Source organism: Podarcis vaucheri (genome assembly GCF_965113315.1).
Source record: "Podarcis vaucheri genome assembly, chromosome: 2".
NCBI classification, from domain to species: domain Eukaryota; kingdom Metazoa; phylum Chordata; class Lepidosauria; order Squamata; family Lacertidae; genus Podarcis; species Podarcis vaucheri.
This window is the reverse complement of record NC_138760.1, coordinates 101821035-101842186: the sequence shown is the minus strand read 5'-3', so window position 1 is coordinate 101842186 and position 21152 is coordinate 101821035. Positions and strand designations below refer to the sequence as shown.

The 21152-nt window shown below is 39.6% G+C and overlaps 1 protein-coding gene and 1 long non-coding RNA gene across 14 annotated transcripts in view; one reads left to right on the top strand and one right to left on the bottom strand.

The window, feature by feature from the left end:
• The window catches only part of FOXP1 (forkhead box P1), a 543747-nt gene that overhangs the window by 445922 nt on the left and 76673 nt on the right, over window positions 1-21152 (bottom strand). For all 13 annotated transcript variants that reach the window (XR_014216021.1, XM_082209686.1, XM_082209682.1 and 10 more), the window contains one exon: window positions 17184-17308. The gene's annotated coding sequence lies outside the window, so the exon portion shown is untranslated. The remainder of the gene's footprint in view (window positions 1-17183; window positions 17309-21152) is intronic.
• The window catches only part of LOC309525538, a 180897-nt gene that overhangs the window by 152717 nt on the left and 7028 nt on the right, over window positions 1-21152 (top strand). The window lies entirely within an intron of this gene.

The following is a 21152-nucleotide window of genomic DNA, read 5'->3' as shown; positions in this document are numbered from 1 at the left end:
CATTTTCAGCCCACTGCTCTTACAAGCTTATCTCTTCATTCAAATAAGCTTCAGGCTTTAAGAGATGCATGGACGACAGGAATCACAAGGGCCTTAGCTGCTTGCCACACTGTTTTATCATGTCAAAAGGAGAACTCACCCTTCTTCTCTTCCCACCCTCATCACTAATGAAATGAATAGGTTCTGATTCATAGGTAACTTTCACATCTCACCACTGAAGATGGGGAGGCAGCTTTTTTTTTAAAAAAAAATCCCACCTGGACACCAAGAATAAGTGTGGGGCATTGAAGCACCTGCTTCCTGTCACAGCGCACATAATAAGATCCACAGCTGCGCCCCCTGCCTAAAGGTATCTCCTTCTGCATTGCCTCTCTTTTCATGTGTCCACAACCATGCTTTGCCCAGTATTCTTTGTTAGGTACAAGTTCAAAACATCTCCAATAACTTATTTCATATGTTTCAGAGCCATGGCTTTCAATTATTCTGACTGAAACTTCTCAAATCCCATTTAAGATATGGCAGCTATGCAGCAAGTGAGCTGCTCCTTTTGGAAATCTGAAGTTAAACAAAGACTTTTCTCTGTAAGGTGTTTTTCATGCAGGGCCTGGAAATGCAATTACATTTAATTTTTATAATAAAGTCATACAATCACTGGAGGTATGTGTTAGAAGGTACATTTTATTGTTTTTCATCATGTAATTGTGTGCTTCGTTGCTTTTGGGCTCCTTTTTTCTCGTCGTGGGAGGTGTTGTAACTTTGGACAAACCACTTGTCTGGGGATGAGATTGGGATGTGACACTAAGCAGTACCTTGTGCTGCAAACCAAAAAACGAAGAAAAAACCCACCCTTATTTCATATTAGCTGTATTTTAAAGTAATGATCAAAGAGAACATATCATTTGAGGTAAATAAAAAGATGTCCATTACAGACTAAAAGCAAATTGAAGAATATGCGAAGCATTTTGGATTTGGTTATTCACAAAAAAATGTGAGCCTGAATTCACCACTTCATCACTTACACAGAAGTTGTAGTATATAAATGCTCTGGAATCCATCTCTCTTTTTTACTTTTATTAATAAGTTTATTTATTATTTTCCCATTTTACAATAAATCATACAAGTTAACAAAACTGAAAATAACTTCAAATCGACTCCCCCCCAATCTGTGGTTCATTTCATTTTATATTTATTGCTGCATATCCAGATTAATTCCTTATTTATTTATTTATTTTCTCTAAAATTTCCTTAAGTTATCTTTACTGCTCGTTTTACATTAACTCTGCTAATGCTTTACGTTGCTTACAATATATTTTCAAATATTCAATAATTTCCCCCAGTCTTTATTAAAAATTGTATATTCCAGATTCCTTATTCTTCCCGTAAGTTTGGAATCCAAATCTCATCCATCCCTATGGCAATTCAATCTCCCACAGTATATAAAATGAATGATATAATACAAGCCTCTGCCCACACAATTTTAGTTTTGGGAAGGAAATAGGGCCTAACAACTCTCAGCACCACTAACAAATGGCAGTATCCAGGATTCTTTGGGGGAAGCCAAGACTATAGGAAGTGCCTAAAGAAACCAGTGTCTGCATAAGCTTACAGACAATCTGCGATTTAAGATAGTCATGTATAAGAAATGAAGGAAAGGGGAAATTACAAAGGAGGAGTATACACAAGTAACCAACAGTTGCAGGGAGAAGGACAGGCAGACCAAAGCACAGAATGAGCTCAGGCTTTCAAGAGAAGTTAAAATTAATTTTAGAAGGTTTCTTTGGATAAGTTCACAGCAAGAGAAAGAGAAAGCAAGGAGAAATGCTATTGGGTGACAGAGAAAAGGTGGAATTGCTCAACACGTACTTTGCCTAGGTCTTCATCCAAAAGGAAAGTGATGCCCAACCTGGTGATAACAGAATAAATTATGCAAGGAGGTAGCTGCAGCCCATGATATGAAAAGAGGTGGTAAGAGAACACCTAGCTACTTTAAATGAATTCAAACATCCAGGCCTGATGAGTTGCACCCAATGGTACTAAAGCATGGGTTTCTTATAACTGACAGATCTCTTATCTTCTTTGATAGTATTACAAGATTGGTGCATCACAGGAATGCTGTGGACATAACGTATCCTGATTTCCATAAAGCTTATGATGAAGTCTACCATATTTTACCATAATAGAGATGGTGTCTGGATAAAAAATTGAAGGGAGTTCAAAATGTAGTTTAATATCAGCCATTATCATTGACAGCCACTGTATTTTCAAGGGCAGAAATGTAACGAGATCAGCACATCACTCAAATGTTAAATCTTGAATTACATTTTTAGACTAATGACTACATCTCAAATTAAAAAAGAGCTTTCATTTTACTTGCTTATTTATTTAAACGTTCTGTCCTGCCTATTGATGGAGGGCCAAACCACATGTTATGCTTACTGTTTAGTGTGCAACTACATCCAGTGTGTTCTCTTGAATCAATTATAGAAAGGATTTCCCCAATAGTTACTGGGCACACAGCATGTGGGAACTGGAGCATTTGCAGCCATGATCAGGATAATCATGCACACATCCAAACAGCTATGAGGTGGGAGCGGGCGGGCAGAAATTCTCATTGGCGCCAAAGGGAGAAACAGAAGCACAGAAACCAAGCGGAGAGTTTGGTCCATCTTCCACCAGCCTGCTTCCTCTCTTGCATGACCTCACCTGCATGGAATTTCTTGTTGTCCATTGCTAACAGATGAGTGAGAGCTTAAATACAGGACTGCTTCAAAAGCATGTCCACATGTGTGACAGTAGCCAATGCAGATGTTATAACAGCACAAATTACCATGGCTTGGTTGTTCAATGAAGCGGATTTGCAAAAACGGGCCAAGTGTCCAGAATGACATGAAATATGTGAACTTACTTTTTTAAAAATGTGGGGATAAGAACTTAATAAAACGTCTTCCAGCCTCCTCCCCACTCACAATAATCCTCTTCCTGACTTAGCTTAATGGAATCAAGTTTTCTATGTACAAGGAGCTGAGTTTAAACAAGAAGAACGTTTACAGAAGTGATCTTCTATCAGCCTTCTAAAGTGGTGCAAGAAGGCTATTTTTTTTCCTGATATACAGATCAGCTCACAAGCCATTGATATGTTCATATTTACAATTATTAAAATCACTTTCTGTACTATTGGCCTCAATAAAAAATATGGGTCTAATAAACCCCAGTAAAAGTTAGAAACTTGCATTCAATAATCAACTGAAACAGCATAAAAGGAAAAGCCAAAGAAGAAAACATGGGCCGCAATGACTTGTCTAACTGTACCTACTCCCTTAATAAATATATCTTAAAATAGCCTCCCAGTGATACATTTGCAGTGTAATGCAAAAAGCAACATTAGATTTAAACTATGAAACAGGTAACTTCACAGAACTACATATGAAATGAAGGATGCTGTCCAAACTTTATTCTATAAGATGCAATGATTTTAGCCATCATTAAATTATTTCTTTTTCAAAGAATCCAAGGGTCATCTAGTCCAACCCCTTGGTCTGCAGGAATCTCAGCTAAAGCACCCATGACAGATGGCCATCCAACCTCTGTTTTAAAACCTCCAAGAAAGGAGATTTCACCACTTCTCGTGGGAGTCTGCTCCACGGCTGAACAGCTCTTACTGCCAAGAAGTTTTTTCTGAATGTTTAGTCAGAATTTCCTTTCTTGCAACTTGAAGCCATTGGTTCGAGTCCTACCCTCCAGAGAAAGAGAAAACAAGCATGCTCCTTCTTCCATGCAACAGCTCCTCAGTTATTTGAAGATGGCTATCTTATCTCCTCTCGGTCTCCTCTTTTCCAGGCTAAACATACCCAGCTCCTTCAAGTGCTCTTCATAAGGCTTAGTTTCCAGATCCCTGAACATCTTGGTATGCCTTCCTCTGCCCACGTTCCAGCTTGTCAACATCTTTTTTGTATTATTATTTCATTTTTAATGGTACAGCATCAACATAACCTTGACACATTAGTCACCTTAGTAACAAACAAGTGTACCATATTCATGCATAACTGAAATCTCAATAGGATATTCAATTTAATACATAGATAGGTTAAAATGAATTTAAATAGATAGTACTTCGACAGGATAAAATCCAGCATTGAACTGCTTAATGTTACTGCAAAATGGAAACAAGAATGCCACTTTTGAGAAGTCCACACTCTGTTTAAAACTGAAAACCTGGAAAATTCCACAGCCAAAATATAAAGTATTTGTATAAAAATTATATACCAATTATAACAGTAACCAAATTCTACTATCACTGGTTACTATTATAACTTTAAATTACCTGAGTGTTCTATTGTGACCACTGTGTCACAATTTCTCTCTCTCTCACACACACACACACACAATATTACAGATTAGGAGCAGGTGGATTGTAGGTCACTTTTCTGTAAAGTGAGGACTATCATATGCAGATTTGGTCTAATCTAGGTAGATGCACTGCTGGGAGTGAACTGAAACTATTCATCATATGGTTTAGATAAGATCAGAAAGAGCTTAGATCATTCTTTGCTAATTTGCTGCCTTCCAGATGTTTTGAACTACGACTCCCATCAGCCCCAGACAGCACAGCCCTGTTCCTTTCAGCTCCTCACCCCAAATATCTCTTCGAATTCCTTTGGAGCTTGAAAATAAGAATGAAGACTTGGCATAAAAGGTCTCCAAAAGAGAAAACCTGCAACACAATTCCAACTTCTGAAAAGGTTGCATTCTGAGCTTTTGATTATCAATGTTTTGGGGAATATAAATACAGTGGTACCTCGGGTTAAGTACTTAATTCGTTCCGGAGGTCCATACTTAACCTGAAACTGTTCTTAACCTGAAGCACCACTTTAGCTAATGGGGCCTCCTGCTGCTGCCGCGCCGTCGGAGCACAATTTCTGTTCTCATCCTGAAGCAAAGTTCTTAACCTGAAGCACTATTTCTGAGTTAGTAGAGTCTGTAACCTGAAGCGTATATAACCTGAAGTGTATGTAACCTGAGGTACCACTGTAATAGAATAAGTACCCTACCGATGGCTTTTCAATCCAGCATCCTATTTCTTATAGTGGCCGACCAGATGCTTCAAGCAGGACATGTGTGTAATAGCTCTCTTCCGCCATTGTTCTTCAACACAGTTAGTCAGAGGCACATTACCTCTCAGCCTGGAGGTTGAGGTCTTCTACCATCAACATTTAGAGGGCAAGCATGTAAACCAGGCCCTCTGCTGAAGTTGTTCAAACGTAACAGGCACAAAGTAGCCTACTAGCCACAGATATTGGTAATGCATCCATTTTTAAAAATGCACTGCATTCTTCTGCAATCTAAAAACTGACTTCTGCAGGACAAGGCATCAACTCTTGAGCAGAGGTCGATTAAGGAACTGTGCAAGGGGCAGTTACCAAACGTCCATGCTGCCAAAGCTAACCGGGGAGCACAGAAAACAAATCTTCAACATGTGGTGCACAATGTTGCTGTTGCCATGGCAAATATTCATGTTTCAAGAGAAGTGTTAAATCTTGTATCAGAAGTCAAATTGGCTGCCAAGACACATTTTCACAAGTAAGGGAATTTTTGTCTTTTCAGAATGGAACCATTTTTCAGTTGACACTGACTTTTCCCTAAAATAAATTCCTCAGTAACTAAGCCAATCACACTTGACTGAGTCCCAAAAAAATAAATAAAAATGAATTAGTCTATTCCACTACAGAATTGTCAACAGTTTTGTGTGTGTGCATGCAAATGCCTTAAGAGTTATTTAGAAAACCCAATACTCCAATGCTAATAAATATTTAAACAGCTACCTCAAAAAAGACCTTAATTGCAGCACTGAAAGTCATTCAGATTCTAATAAGAGAAGGAAGACAAAGAGTTGACTTTCCCTGTCCAAGTTCCTTCCACAAATGTAAGATTCAGTTTCCACCACAAACATATAGCCACGAATCTAAAACTCAGGATGAGAGAGACCAAAAAAGAAAAGAAAAAAGGAAGCCAACTGTTTTGCAGATTTCTGGTCATTTTGTATCTTTGAGGAACAAACTTTAAATTCACAATGTTTCAAAATAAAAACATTGATGATTATAATAAAATATTCCAATCTCCTTTGTGTCAAGATAGTACTTTAATTATTGATCCAATGGAAAATTTGCTTGAGTGGAATGCACTTCTGATTAGGGGAGATTTCTGCCAATTCCCATCCCCACAGATGCAGTCCCTCATGCTACTGTGAATACTATTCCAGAGGTTCCCCTGTTTTTCAGGAGCGGCCTTTTAAGTGTCCAAGGAGCGCAGGGGGAAGGAAGTGAGAGAGCCCCATTGTTCTTAGTACCCAAATAAAAGGACTGGGTCCACAGTACGCTAGTCCTATTTAGATCCTATTTAAATCAATGTGAGAATTAAGTCAAAGCTACGTGATATCCTGTTAATGTCAATGGGAACTAAACTCAATTTACTTTTCAATTTTGTTTTATTTAATTAAACCACAGACAAAAACAAAATCTATGATCCCTGAGTAAAAACCATAAAATGTGAAACTAAATGGCAATGGTGAGCTATGGCATTTTCAAAATATTTTTCAAAACGTTTTTTTAAAAAAAGCATTTTCACAGCATTTTTTAGATATTTGTAGATTCCAACTTAGATTTCTGGTCTATGTGAAACTTTCTGTATAGTGCTCTTGTCTGATTTCTAGTACTAAAGACTTTTTAAAAAAAAAAAAAAACTTTATCTCACAATGGACAACAAATCTCTATATCATTCTGTCCATTTTGGTCCATTTCATCCTTACTTAATTATAGCAAATTGCTTATTAAAATACTTGAATCTCAATCAAAAGACTTCACTTATTTTCTTTTAAATTATTATGGAAAGAAAACTTAAAATTCACAGCATGTACGGCGTTAAAGGAAAATGTGATGAAAATGTTCTATAGATGTTATATAACACCAGTAAAATTGGCAAAAATGTTTAAGACGTCTAATAAGTGTTGGAAATGTAAAGAAAAAGAAGGAACGTTTTATCATATGTGGTGGGATTGTAAGAAAGTTAAAAGTTTCTGGGAGATGATATATAACGAGTTGAAAAAGATGTTAAAGTATACATTTGTAAAGAAACCAGAAGCTTTTCTTTTAGGGATTACAGGAAAAGAGATAAGAAGAAAAGACTGCAAACTCTTTCAATATGCTGTTACAGCTGCAAGGATTCTACTGGCCCAGAAATGGAAACAAGAGGAAATACCGACGATAGAAGATTGGAGATCGAAACTGACGGACTATGCAGAATTGGACAAGCTAACCGGGAAAATCAGATATCTTAAAGACCAAAAGTTCATCGAAGACTGGGGGAAATTTGTAGAATATCTGAAAAATATATGTGATGTGCAAACAACGTTAGTGGGATTTAAAGAAGCATTGTGAAATTTAAGAGGTATTGTCAAGAACAATAGATGTGGGAGGGAAGACTAAAGACAATACTAAAGGAGAAGGAATGCGTAACTAAGAGGTACAGATGGATGATTGTCAGAGAAGCTGAAGGAAGTCCAAAAAGAGAGAATTTGTTTGTTAAAATTGGACAAAATTGTATATTTGTGTTGTAAAACAATAAAAATTATTATAAAAAAATAATAATTCACGTGGGCTAAAATAAAGCCCAGATTAACTTGCAGTTTGCAAAAATGTTCAGATCCAACATCTTCCCAACCTAGCCAGGATGGAAGCTCAGACCTTCCTACCTTCAGTCTGTGAAAGGATCTAGCTCAGAAGGGATATAACTCAGTTTGTAGGAAATTTGCTGCTCAGACTAAACAGCTGCCCACCAAATCAGCAATAAGATTAACTCCACAGAGAACTCTAACTTGGTTTTCACTTTTTCAGATTACACATTAGTAGTAACGGTGGCAGCAGTAACTAATGGTATTGCAGTCTTTACTATAGCATAGTCTAAGTTCTTTTATTACTGCAAGGAAGACAACAATACTGATGATTATCAGCAGCTATTGCATATGTACAATAATGGCTTCTTTCCCCTTTTATAAGAAAAGAAAAGAAAAAAAGAATGCATATTTGCATTACCATCATAATAACTACCACAGATTGACATGATATGATTGAGTATAATGGCTTCTGTGGAACCATTATGGTCGATCAGCAAATAATATACTTTTGCAGTTGTCTAACTACATATTTGCACATGTCAGCTCTTGTATACTTCAGTGACATAATTTAAAAGAAATATTTTTTTAAAAAAAACCGTAAGAACAAACAACGACAACACAATATACTAGGGGGGGGTCAGTTCTGTCTAACATGCAAAACTGGGAAATGTTACATTTAAAGACAAAACTCTAAAGAAAGAAAATATCTTTAACTCACTGAACAATGTCAAGTGTCTGAAGAAATCCAACAAATAAAATAAGGAATCAGTTTGAAAACCTAAAAGTGGAATTATAAGGTGATGTTCAATTGAGGTGGATTTCTGTTGGTCAAATGTGAATTCTCCTGCCACCCATACCCCTTACAGCCCCACACTGTACCCCCACAAGTTGCTCTGGAGGCTTGGGGAATCCTCTAAAACACATTCAGGGACATGGGGGACTGCAGTGGAGAGGGGAGGAAGGAGAATTCCATTGCATCCACTGGTGCAATGTTAGATCACACCCATAAGACATACAACGAGGGCTGCTGCCAAAATCGAATAAAATCTGCAAAGAAGTACAACAAACTCTGCATTAAAAAAAAATACTCACCAAAATCCACAAGCAAGATCCACCTGGTTCCAGCACCCCCACCCCACCCCCAGTTGAGTCAAATATCACCAGGCCTCTGCAGCTGTCTCTGTTGCTGTGATGCACTAATGATCTAAGTGCCCCTTTTAAAAGAGGATTGACTTTGCGAATCTGGAATGGATGCCAAAAAGGCAAGGGTATGTTGAAATCTTGTGGAAAAGGTTATCACCTTCTAATTCAAAGCATGGGCCCATATTCTCAGCTTATGAAACATCAGATCGCAAATTTGTAGAATATCTGGCTTCAGAAGTAGCACTGATGAGACATTTATACTTGAATGCTATATGGCAAGTGCCTATGACTGCTGGACAGTTTAAAAACCCTCTCAACTGTTTGAAGACCATTTAATGTTCCTGTGCAAAGAACATCCAGGACATTAGAGTCAGAATTCACAAAGGAGATTTTGCTGGCAAATAGTCCACAGCTAACTATTTCCTCATGCATTGAGATTTTAAGTAATTCTTAGGGGCTTTGTAGGAAGGGAGTATTAATGGAGGGTAGCAGTGGAAACCTATGCATTGATTCAATGAATGTGGCCCTGTATGAACATTACACATTTATGACCCATGCTTTCCTGGTTACAAAGCTCTTCAAGACCTACTTCTGAGAGCATATAACTTGGATTAAAAGGGCAGTTCTGAGTACTGAAAGCCCAAAAGTAGCCTGTATAAAATAGCCAGAAATTGAGTTCTGCTTTTCTTAATTTGGAAAATATCTTTCTAAAACCCCACTCTACCACCCTGTTAAGCAACAACACTATGGGTTAAGGCTGTTGGTTCCCAGTAATTTGGCTGTGAGCCAGGGTTCAGAATAAATGGACAAAATTAGCAATACTAGGACATGTTATCTGGGACTGACAGAAAGTATAACCCTCTGAAACCAGCTTGCCTTCAGAACAGTGGCGGAGCTTCATGCTCTGGCACCGGGGGGGGGCGGAGAGCAGGTAGGGGCGGGGCTGGGATGCGTCCCAGGGGCATGGCGCACCATCTGAGGGGGCGTGGCGCCCAGCGCGGGCAGGGGGGCAGCCGTGATGACACCCCACCAGGGTCGCGCTGCCGGGGGCGGTGCGCTCCCCCCACACTCCTCTTCCTCCGCCAGTGCTTCAGAACAGCAGTTTTCCAAAAGGATCAAATCCACAAAACAAGGTTAAGGTAAAAACTCAAGACTCCTGGAAAATTGCTTTCTCATTTTTGGGCATTTTTTTTGAAACAGGGTTAGCTTCCAAAAGGTATAGCCTTCCACAGAGACTGGAGCTCTTGAGGGGCAATTCATATAGACTGAGAGGTGCTGGAGCTAAGTTCTGGCAAGTTCTGGCTGGGGGAAAATAGCCCTGAATATTGGGGAGTAGGGGAGAGAAAGGCTGCTGCAACAGCTCGAGTCAGCCCTGGTGGGCTTCCGCACGCCCATGCACTGAGATGGCGCCTCTTTGCTACTGCCCTCAACATCTTGGTGGTCATTTACTTCAACCCCAAGGCCCAGTCCTAGCTGCACCTTTGTTCCCGAGGACGGTCGTGGCTGCTCAAATGGAGAAGAAAAACGTAAATTCCCCGAGCAAAACAGAATGAAGCTAGCTTTATAAGCTATTTAACAAGTGGGTACTTCTTTCAGTTCTCATGTTCCTTGCCATTCAGTGCCTTCTGTAAAAGTTCACCCTCTCTCCTTCTCTTGCTTTACTGACTGTTGGAATGCAGAAGCAGTCTTCAGCAATCAGGTACAGAAAGGGGAACAGTTGACTCCTATAAGTTTAATTCTACCAGCCCTTGACAAAAAAGCGAAATAATAATAATAATAATAATAATAATAATAATAATAATAATAATAATAATAATAATTTATTATTTGTACCCAGCCACTCTGGGCGGCTTCCACAGAAACCAAAAATACACTAAAATCATACATTAAAAACTTCCCTGAACAGGGCTGCCTTAAGATGTCTTCTGAATGTCAGGTAGTTGTTTATCGATTTGACATCTGATAGAAGGGCGTTCCACAGGGCGGGCGCCACCACCAAGAAAGCCCTCTGCCTGGTCCCCTGCAGCCTTGCTTCTCGCAATGAGGGAACCGCCAGAAGGCCCTCGGCGCTGGATCTCAGCGTCCGGGCAGAATGATGGGGGTGGAGACGCTCCTTCAGGTATACTGGCCCGAGGCCGTTTAGGGCTTTAAAGGTCAACACCATCACTTTGAATTGTGCTAGGAAATGTACTGGCAGCCAATGTAGGTCTTTCAAGACCGGTGTTATGTGGTCTCGGCGGCCGCCCCCAGTCACCAGTCTAGCTGCCGCATTCTGGATTAGTTGTAGTTTCCGGGTCACCTTCAAAGGTAGCCCCACGTAGAGCGCATTGCAGTAGTCCAAGCAGGAGATAACCAGAGCATGCACCACTCTGGCGAGACAGTCCGCGGGCAGGTAGGGTCTCAGCCTGCGTACCAGGTGGAGTTGGTAGACAGCTGCCCTGGATACAGAATTGACCTGTGCCTCCATGGACAGCTGTGAGTCCAAAATGACTCCCAGGCTGCGCACCTGGTCCTTCAGGGGCACAGTTACCCCATTCAGGACCCCATTCAGAAATGTGCCGTAGAACTACCTGTTGGTAGCAATAAGCAGGTGCTCCCCCCCTTCTCCTTCTGCACCTTTTCAGATATAGCAATGTGAAAACCAACCACATTTGATAAAGAGATGGTAAATGTACAAATAAGCAGACTTGTTTCTTCTTAAAACGCTCTGCGCTGTGGAGAAATCAGAGCCGTTATCTGTTGCAGACCTGTAACGCCCCTTTTTTTCCTCTAAAGAGAACTTGTGCACATCTAAAACTGCAGAACCTGTTGAGAACATTTTGCTTTCAGCTCAAAAAACTTTTCCTCAGTGTATTCAGCAAACAATGCACTTAAAAATATTCTATCCACCCTGCTACCTGCTGCAGACAACCATATGCGGAAAGCATGAAAAATGCTTTACAAAACCATTCCATTAAAGTACCGTTTAAAATTAGCTCTCTGTTACATCCAAATGCAAATATTGCTCTTTTGTAACAGCACAGCAATAGTCTTACATAAAGTGATTCCTGGGGAGGGTATGCATTAGCGTTCCAATCCAGAAGTGTACACTCAGGACTGCCAGCCAAGCAGGCTTCTTTACTGAATGAATAGTTGGAAATAGTATCATACATGCTCCAGGAGATGCGTGTGCAGAGAAATCGGCAGAGAAAGCACTGGTCATGGGGCAGGAGTTCCATATGCATGTCACAGGGTTCAGCATGCATAAGGACTCTAGCATCCTATGCGAGGAAACAGGGGTGAGTTCGTCCAACTGTGCAGTGCAACCCCATACCATTTCAACCTTGAAATTACATATTTAACACTTTGTGCTGAGGTAGGTACAGTAACTACGATGCCACTAGAAGGTGGTGCACAGGTAACCATCACATCTATACTTGTTTTTGCATCACTTCCACAATGCAGAGTCACCTTATGCCTCAGCTCCATGCTGCCTCTTATTATAACTTGCACGCAAGGCAGTGACTTCGTTCGGTATACTGGTCCAAGTGGCTGCTGGATCCCAGCCACAGCACTTATTTGCTGGTGTTGTGAGGATTGGGCTGTAAGCCTTGCACAGTCTTGTACAGTGGTGCCCCGCAAGACGAATGCCTCGCAAGACGGAAAACTCGTTAGACGAAAGAGTTTTCCGTTTTGGAGGTGCTTCGCAAAACGAATTTCCTATGGGCTTGCTTCGCAAGACGACAATGTCTTGCGAGTTCCTGCTGTTTTTCCCCCCTCCCCCCTTTTTCTAAGCCGCTAAGATGCTAATCAGCTGATCCGATCAGCAGATAAGCCGTTAAAAGCCGCTAAAAGCCGCTAATAGCGCTAATCCGCTAATCCTTCAATGGGCTTGCTTCGCAAGACGAAAAAACCGCTAGAAGAAGAGAATCACAGAACGAATTCTTTTCGTCTTGCGAGGCACCACTGTATACAGGTGGCGCCCTGGACACCTGGAAGATATACCTGGATCCATGCTTGTTTTTAGCAAGGTTACTTCAGTTAAATAAAAAAATCATGGGAGACAACACAAGACTGGCAAACTGTGGCAAGCCCATCAAAGCTTTTTTTTTCTCTTGCAACCTGGTAAAAAAAAAGTCATCTGGTAGAAATACGACTCATAATCCTTATTTTGCCTGCCCTTGGTATAGCACAATCCCATTAGGAGCCTTGCAGAACAAATGGAAAATAATTGGTTACTTTGGGAGATGAATGAAGGGTGAGTGAAATGGGAGATAGGACAACTGTTAATGAGAAGGGTTCCCGCCGCCCCAACTGACGAAGTCAATTTCACAGATGCAACTACTGAAAAATACTGTAAATACATTTGTTGGGAGAAGGCTATAGAGAAACAAAACAAAGATACAAAATGCCTTTCTACATGTGAGAAAGCAGTATTGGAACAATACAAAAGGTCTCCTTAGCTTTGTGGCATGTGGTATTTTGAGGCTCTCAACTCCTTAAGGACATGACTGTGGTGGAAATAATTCTCACAATTAATATATGTATGAAGTTACGGAGTTCACACTGCCCAGTGAATCCTAATCCACCTACAGCGCACAAACATATCTATATAATCTGTCACCTTCAGCAGAATTCATTAAAATAATGTTATATCCCCCCTTGTTAAATGTAATTCTTTTAATTGAATTTTAATCTTACTGCATTATTTGGTAGATTTTTAATTGACATTTGTGGTAATTAATTGGTAAGCATTACAGCTTTGTCTGAAGAATTTAAAACAAAATTTGACACAGAGATTGGCTAGCCAGTGTTGGGATCTGCCTGCTGGGAACGTTTCATCATTCTTTCAGCCCATCCTGCTGATCATAGGTTAGGGGAAATGATGGACTCTTTTTTACAGTCGAGAATTACATTACTAATATATTCCATTACCACCACGCAAATGTCATGTTAATTTCTGATCATCATCAAGTCAGACAATGGTTTCCACACTGGCAACTAGCCAATTAGTTATGTGGAAAAATATTCAGCCAATTATGTTACTTGAATTAGGTTAAGGACTCAAGAGAAAGCAAATAAATGCTTTGAAACTACTTCAGAGATAAAATGTAAGTTGACACCGTCTTCATGGGCTGTACAGGATGTTATACAGTATGATAGGCACCTGCCAACATCCATAACTGTTTATGAAATCTAGCCGTTCTTTATGATGGCAGCAAAGAGCGGCATTTCCCCCCAATATTTGGTTCATTGTGTTAGGAGGAAAACCAAAATAGCTAGGACTGAGCACACAAGGCTTATAAAACACATTAGGCAGTATATATTAAATTGCTAAAATTGCATTCCACCCCCCACCTGAAAAAGTTTCATGAAGAAGAGAAAAAAGAAGACAGAACGAAGTTTACTTGGATTGCTGTCAAAGTGCAGGACAAAGTTATAGCAGGCCATTGCCTGCCATCCAATACTGGCATCAAAGGGATCAGAGTTCGCATTCTGGGCCAGAACTAAGGATCTACATCTTTGCTTTTGGCGCCATTTTAGGACACATTCTCTGTTTATAGAGATAGTCACTTATAAGTTAAAACATAAGAATATTAAGCAAAGAGACAATAGTTTTGACACAAAATAAGTAACTCTGTCTATTTGCCAAAGGACACCAAAATGGAGCAAGGAGTGGGGAAGCCAAATGCGCCATTCAGATTTTCATCATACCACGTTTGTATCAGAGTAACACCCAGGCCTCTTCCGATGTTCTGCAGGATAAAACTGTGGAGCTTTCCTATTATTTTGGGTTATTAAGCGAATGTTTACAAACACAGGGAAAGCTTTTGCCATCTTCATGTTTAAAAATTTGTATGCAACTACATTGAAATGGGGGGGGGGGGAATCCTTAGCACCAGCCCCAGTCTTAAGAGATATTCTTGCGCAGCAAGATTCGCCTTTATGCTGCTAAACAAATGAACAATGCTGATATATTTTCTGAGATCTGAGGAGAATACATAAAAATCCCTCTCACTGAATCTGGGTGTATATACTCGATTGCAAAGCTGCATACTTTGATTTCTCAATATGATGGTTTAACAAATAAAGATTTAAGTATAAACACTTGGGATTTATGTATAACTGCCACATAAACATACTTGCATGTGAACTTAGCAAAATCGATCTATTAAACTGTTTACTGTGTCAGCAGTAAAACATGAAGTTATGATAATCCATGTTTAATGGCAGGGTGACTCCTGGAAAATAAAAGCACAGCCCCTTTAAAATATGTGTTAATTTTATTTTTGAATGAAAGTGGATTTATAATAGGCAAAGAGGGCTATTGATTACATGCCAGCAATGCAAAGTTATTATTTAAAAGGAAGTTGGGGGGGGGGATTCCATATACTTTAAGCAAACTCCTAGCTGAAAATCCTTTCTTTTCTGTTTAATCTAGAAACCAAAAACTGAGCTCAATTTTCATTCTTCTGACTAAAGAATAATTGTATTTCTTCCAGTGCGAAATATTTGATAAATAAAAAGGTAGGCCAAAATAATTATAATATGAATGATGGAATTGCTTTAGACCTAAGCTAGTAATTCAGAGGTCTGGCAGTACCAATCACACACGACTAATCACCAGCCTGTTTGCAAAATGAAATAAGGAACGTATGAGCTGCTGGAGTTTTCCTGATAGTCTAGCCATGGTGAGGTGATCAGGGAGTATGACATCTGCACCAGGCAGATTATGGAGCAAAAGTAACTACAACAAAGTAATTCTACAGACCAATTCCTGCCACTCCCCAGAGAAGGAAGAGACATATGGTGGTGGTAGGTGACTCCCTACTGAGGGGGACAGAGGCAGTTGTGAGTGGAAGTAGCAGGATATGTATGAGTGACTTGATCATGTCATGTCGTGTATCTGAAGAAGTGTGCATGCACACGAAAGCTTATACCAAGAACTAACTTAGTTGGTCTTTAAGGTGCTACAGGAAGGAATTTTTTTATTTTGATCATGTCACACGGTATGCACACATGGCATATGTGTGTGCCCCCAGATATTGAGGGGGCCCATCCCCCTTCTTGAAAATTTCAGCGGGGGGGGGGCTGGCCCTCGCCTGCTGGCGTTCCTGATTCTATGAATCTATGATGAGTGACATCATTTTGTCAATAGGACAGACGTATACTAAAATGATGAATATTCTGTGTGTATTGTCTATTTTGGGACCCAAAGTATAAGATACTGAAGCTCCTATACATTCATATTAAGTTACTATTACAAGTGAGGCATCCACAGCACTGCTGATCAACCGATTCCCAGTAAGCCTTAGATCTTTCTGTGCTGACTTTACATGTCAAAAAACATTATCAACTTTCATTATGAAACAATTTTTATTCTAAATAGTTTAATAAAATGAAATGTACTGGGAACCATCTATAAATTACTGAGTTGCAGCTATATTTTGTCACAATTACTACATTCATTATCTATTTAGCACATTTTCAGTGTTCAAAGAGTTTCCAATATACTGGCTGCACTGAAATATCACACTAAACCTTGGGTTAACACAATACAAACAAACTGTAGAGACCTTTGGGTTCTCCTGTCCTCACAAAGAAGAGTTTGAAAGCTTCCTCTTCCTCCTTTGGTTAACCACAATTTGTCATGTGGTACCGACCAATGGACTGTGGTTAACTTTAACTATGGTTATTTAAAAGAAGCCAACTTTAAATTATGATTTCAACAGCTGGCTAGTTTAAAGTAATCATAGTTAACAATAACAAGCTTTAGAACCAGAAGACATGGAAAGCTGTGTTTAACTCAAAGTGGAAGCTTCCAAACTCTTACTTAGGGCCAAACAGCAGAAAGCGGGAGTGAAAGGCTAAGGCTAACCGCAGATTGTTCCCATCATGTTAAACCATGGTTGAGCATGATGTTTGAATTCTCTGCAATCTTTACAAACCTATAGCATAGTTTAGTTTGCACATGGCTATTCAAGGAAGATGACTTATCTAAGGTCATGTAGTTTAAACTGAACAGGGACCTTGATTCACAGCTCACATTCTTAGCAATAACACTACACCAGCTCTTCTATCACTGTTATAATACCAACAATGTTCCAGATCAGTAGTTTCCAATCTTTTGCAACCTGGGAGCCACCTTTTAATCAATTTCTCTCTTTTTTACCATATATTATTATGAGGTTGTGCTGCTGTTGCAACCCACCTTAGAGGAGCTTGGAACCAGTAGGAGGTCCCAACCTGCTAATGGAAGACCAATGTTTGAGATGATTAACAAAATAAACACTATTAATGACAAAAGTGGAAGGGGGGAAAGTTTTGGGCTCATTTTTAAGCGTCTCTGAGTTTTAAATTACTGAGACTACTTACATTTACATTATTGACTTACCAGTTTTAGTTGTGGTTATTAAGCGTTTTCGTTCATGGCTGATGAAGTTTTGGAAGGGACTGACCCCTTTTCATTTCCAGCGTATTCAGAAGCCAGATTCACTCAGGTAAGTGATTCACAGCATGCTGTAACAGGAAAAAAACTCTGGATCAGAAGAATGGATTGGTGGATTGGTTCCTTTCACAAGAAGCATCGCCGATGAAGGAAGGGGGGAAATTGTCGCAGTATGTAATTTTATCTAACAGTCATTTTTTGCTGTTATAAGCAGAACCATTGCCTAAAACTTCATCAAAATGTATTCTAGTTTCAATATGTTTCTTTGTTAAACAGTAAATTTACCACTACAGTAAGCTCACAACTTCCATAGGGGCTACATTATGGGGATCACGCCTTAATCCCAAATCATGTATAGTCAAAGCACAATGGGTTAAACGGCAGGTGGGGTTGCCAAAGTGTTTTTTTCTTGGATGGACGCCTGCCCCCTTCTCCTTAACACACAGTTTTCGGTGTGAGCGGATTGTTTTAAGGCATATTCAACACATTCTCATTCTTTGCTTTTATACGACACATATATTACAGGCTCTATTGGTAAGAACATTAGGGGAGCTCTGCTGCCAAAGGCCTATCTAGTCTGGTATCCTGTTTCCCACAGTAGCCCAACCAATGAGAAGCCCACAAATAGGACATGAGCGCAACAGCCCTCTCCTGCTTTTGTTCTCCATCTTAGAATTCCCTCCTATAAGAAAGGAAAGGAGTAATGTTTCCTCTAAGATCGTGCTGGATCTGCCACTCACATTTTTCTAAGCAACTGACTTGAAAATATTTGTTTTTAGTAATTTTTTGTAAAATCTGCTGATTATAACAAAAATTCATAACTTTTAAATCCATTACTCTACTTGATTAATTGACTAAATGTTGCAGCCCTATTCAGATAGTTTCCTATCTGTGAGTGGAAATGTTTGCTTGCAGCTAATTTGGCCTAAATGTTAACAATGCAGCAAGGAAAAGAGTTTGGTTATTGAAACGAATGGAAGAGTTGGAGGGCAGAAGGCCCAGCTCCCATGTTCTTCCATTTTAAGGAAGCTCACATACACATCGAAGTTTGCAGCAGTAAACACCATAAAAGACGAAGCAGGTACTTGTTTGTAAGTACACAACAGTATGCATGAAAGGAAGCCATGACTACATGTTCACAGTGTGTTTACAAAACCACATCACCAAACATGCTAGCAAGGAGGAACAAAGGTTCGTTCATCTTAACATTGTTTTAAAAAGCACCTTTCTGGCAGAGTATAGGCTAACCACGACTACAAATTACATACAGCTCAGACACTGGAGAACAGAGGACAACAATACATTTATGTTTATGTTTTTAAATATAAGCCGATTGGAAACCTTGGTAACAAAAATGACCAATAAATCTAAATAATAACAGCGGGTAGTTGAGGCACAAACAAGGCTTCTCATCTTTTTTTAAGACTTGCAGCAAGCTGCTTTTCAACGAGCATATTTTTAAAGGCAGGCAGTTGCAGTTTTTAAAATCTATTTATGTACTGCTTGATTGCAATAAAGCCTCTAAACTGTTTACAAAAAAAGTTGGGATTAGACAATCCAGCAGTCCCTCCCAACCCAGTGTCACTCTAATGCCCATTTTACAGTTGTTCCCCCAAAATCCATGTCCAAGGAAAGAACCGAAAACACATGGAGCCCACGTATTTTATCATATAGACAATGGACTCAAGGACAGCTGCTGCATTTTATTAGAGAGGGGTTATCAAGTGATGATCAAAGGTGAAGCTAAAACATTTTAGGCTCTACTGCTCTTAAATACTTATCTCTACAAGAAATGTTTGTTTGAACATATTATTAACATGGACATGTGTAAACAACATGTTAGGGTAGTACTGCTGCTATCCACATGTGCGTAAAATGAGGCCTCTCCAGTTGAAAAACATTTTGCAGTCTAAGGGGATCAGCGTACATATGCACATGTTGAAATAAAAACAAGTGCAAGGACAACAAAAGTAATCATATTAGATAGTCCTTCCTCAAAGGGATTGGAAACAGGGTATTATCAAAGTTTTATATCATTGGGGAAAAGATGATACCATCACACTTTCTGATTTACATATTTGAGGATGCATACACACGGTAGGTAATATTCAGCTTGTTAATTCTGAGAGTCTGTTCAAAACAACAAACTGTCTGCATGGAGCAGGTGGAACCTGCCCCCTGCCCCCAGTCAGATTTTAAGTGCATGTCTGGGAATCAGCCCTTGAAAACAACTGGTGTGTGTTCAAACAGGTTAGGAGATGATCAAATATACTCTTATTTTCTTGTTTACTTTCCTTCTTCAACAATCCCCACTTTGTCAAAATGTCTACAGGGAACCTGAATGGAGCAGCTGCAAGGTCCCCAAGGCCAAGGCATCAGGTTGTTTACAAAACAGTCCTACCACCAAGCAACAAAACAAAAGAAAACATTTTGTTCTTCTTTGCTAGAATTCAGTACAACCTGCAGTTTAAAAAACCCCTGCACCTTGCTCATATATCTTTAAGTGAAGTTAAATGTTAAGTCATATATTTTAATCCAAACAAGTTTAATTTTAGTGAATGCCCATGTCATTTGTGACACGGCCCTTTGATAAATGAGCTGTTTGGGGAAGTTATGAATGAAGCGATATAGGAGCTTAATCTTCTCAACACTGCTGCCTATTGCTTATTGGAAACTTGACACAATGATTTCTTGGAAATAAAGAAGAGGTAAAAGTGGTTTCTATCATGAACCGAGTCCTTCTGGGAGAACCTGAAAGTATTTCAAAAAATAATAGCTTGGAATTGAAAGTAAACGAAGCCAAGGATCTCATATTCTTGGGTCCCACAAGGTAACGGGACTCTGTTTTTCCAAAAAGGTTGTGTAGCATTGCATGAAGTAGCACAATATACTTCCCTTTCCCTTATTTTCTTTTAAGAAACAGAAAGTACAAATGGTATTGGACAAAGACAGGAAAGGGGGGAAAGCAATTTTGAGAGTGTTAGCATTACCTCAACAAGGGAACATTTGCACTGTCATGTTATTATTATAAATGATATTATTGTTACTGTCATATTTATTATCTGCCCAATAGGTCCCAGTGCGAGTTACAATTTAAAATTCAGTACTAAAAATTGTTAAATTAAATTGCAAGAACAAGAACAGGGTTGGAACGGAAAAACACATCTCCGGTGTCAAAGGCCAGGGTAAAGAGGAAAGTATTCAGCATTTGCCCAAAACTGTATAGTGAAGGTGCCAGTTGAACCTTTTTGTGGAGGGACTTCCACAATTTTGGGCTTATGCCAAGTCAGCCACAGCTGACTCCAGTACTGGGAAGACATTTGCATGGGTGCAAATGTGTGTTACAGGCATGTTAAGACTTTTCTCCAGCATTATACCGAACACAATGAGTAGGGAATGTCACAATATCTTATGTAATACATGCAGAAAGCCCCCCGTTCAATCCATGGCATCTCCAATTAAAGGATGTCAGATAGCAAGACTGGGAAAGACCTCTGGCATGGGGTTTAATACGTAGCCTGAAGCTACATATATGTTCTTTTTTTGTTACTCAAAATTAAATGCTGCAATTATATGGATTGAGTTGCAGCACATAGTGGGTAGGTGGGGGGCATGTGGGGGGAGGAGGAGAGCGACAGAGCTTGCGCAACTCTTTGAAAACTTGACCTCCACTGTTCCCAATAGCTTAAAAAAAATAAAAATCCCACGGTTATTAGTGGGACACTTTTTTTACTCCTGGAATTTGCCAGGGTGTGTTGGGGGGGGGGTAAGGGTTGTGGCAGGGGAGGGAAGCAGTAAACCTTCTCTCCCTGTACACTGTTGTCCCAATCTGGAATGAGCCCTCCATGTTTAGTTTTGAGTGGAAAAAGTGCATGCTTTGCCACAGGCCATTTTTACATTTTTAATTACCATACA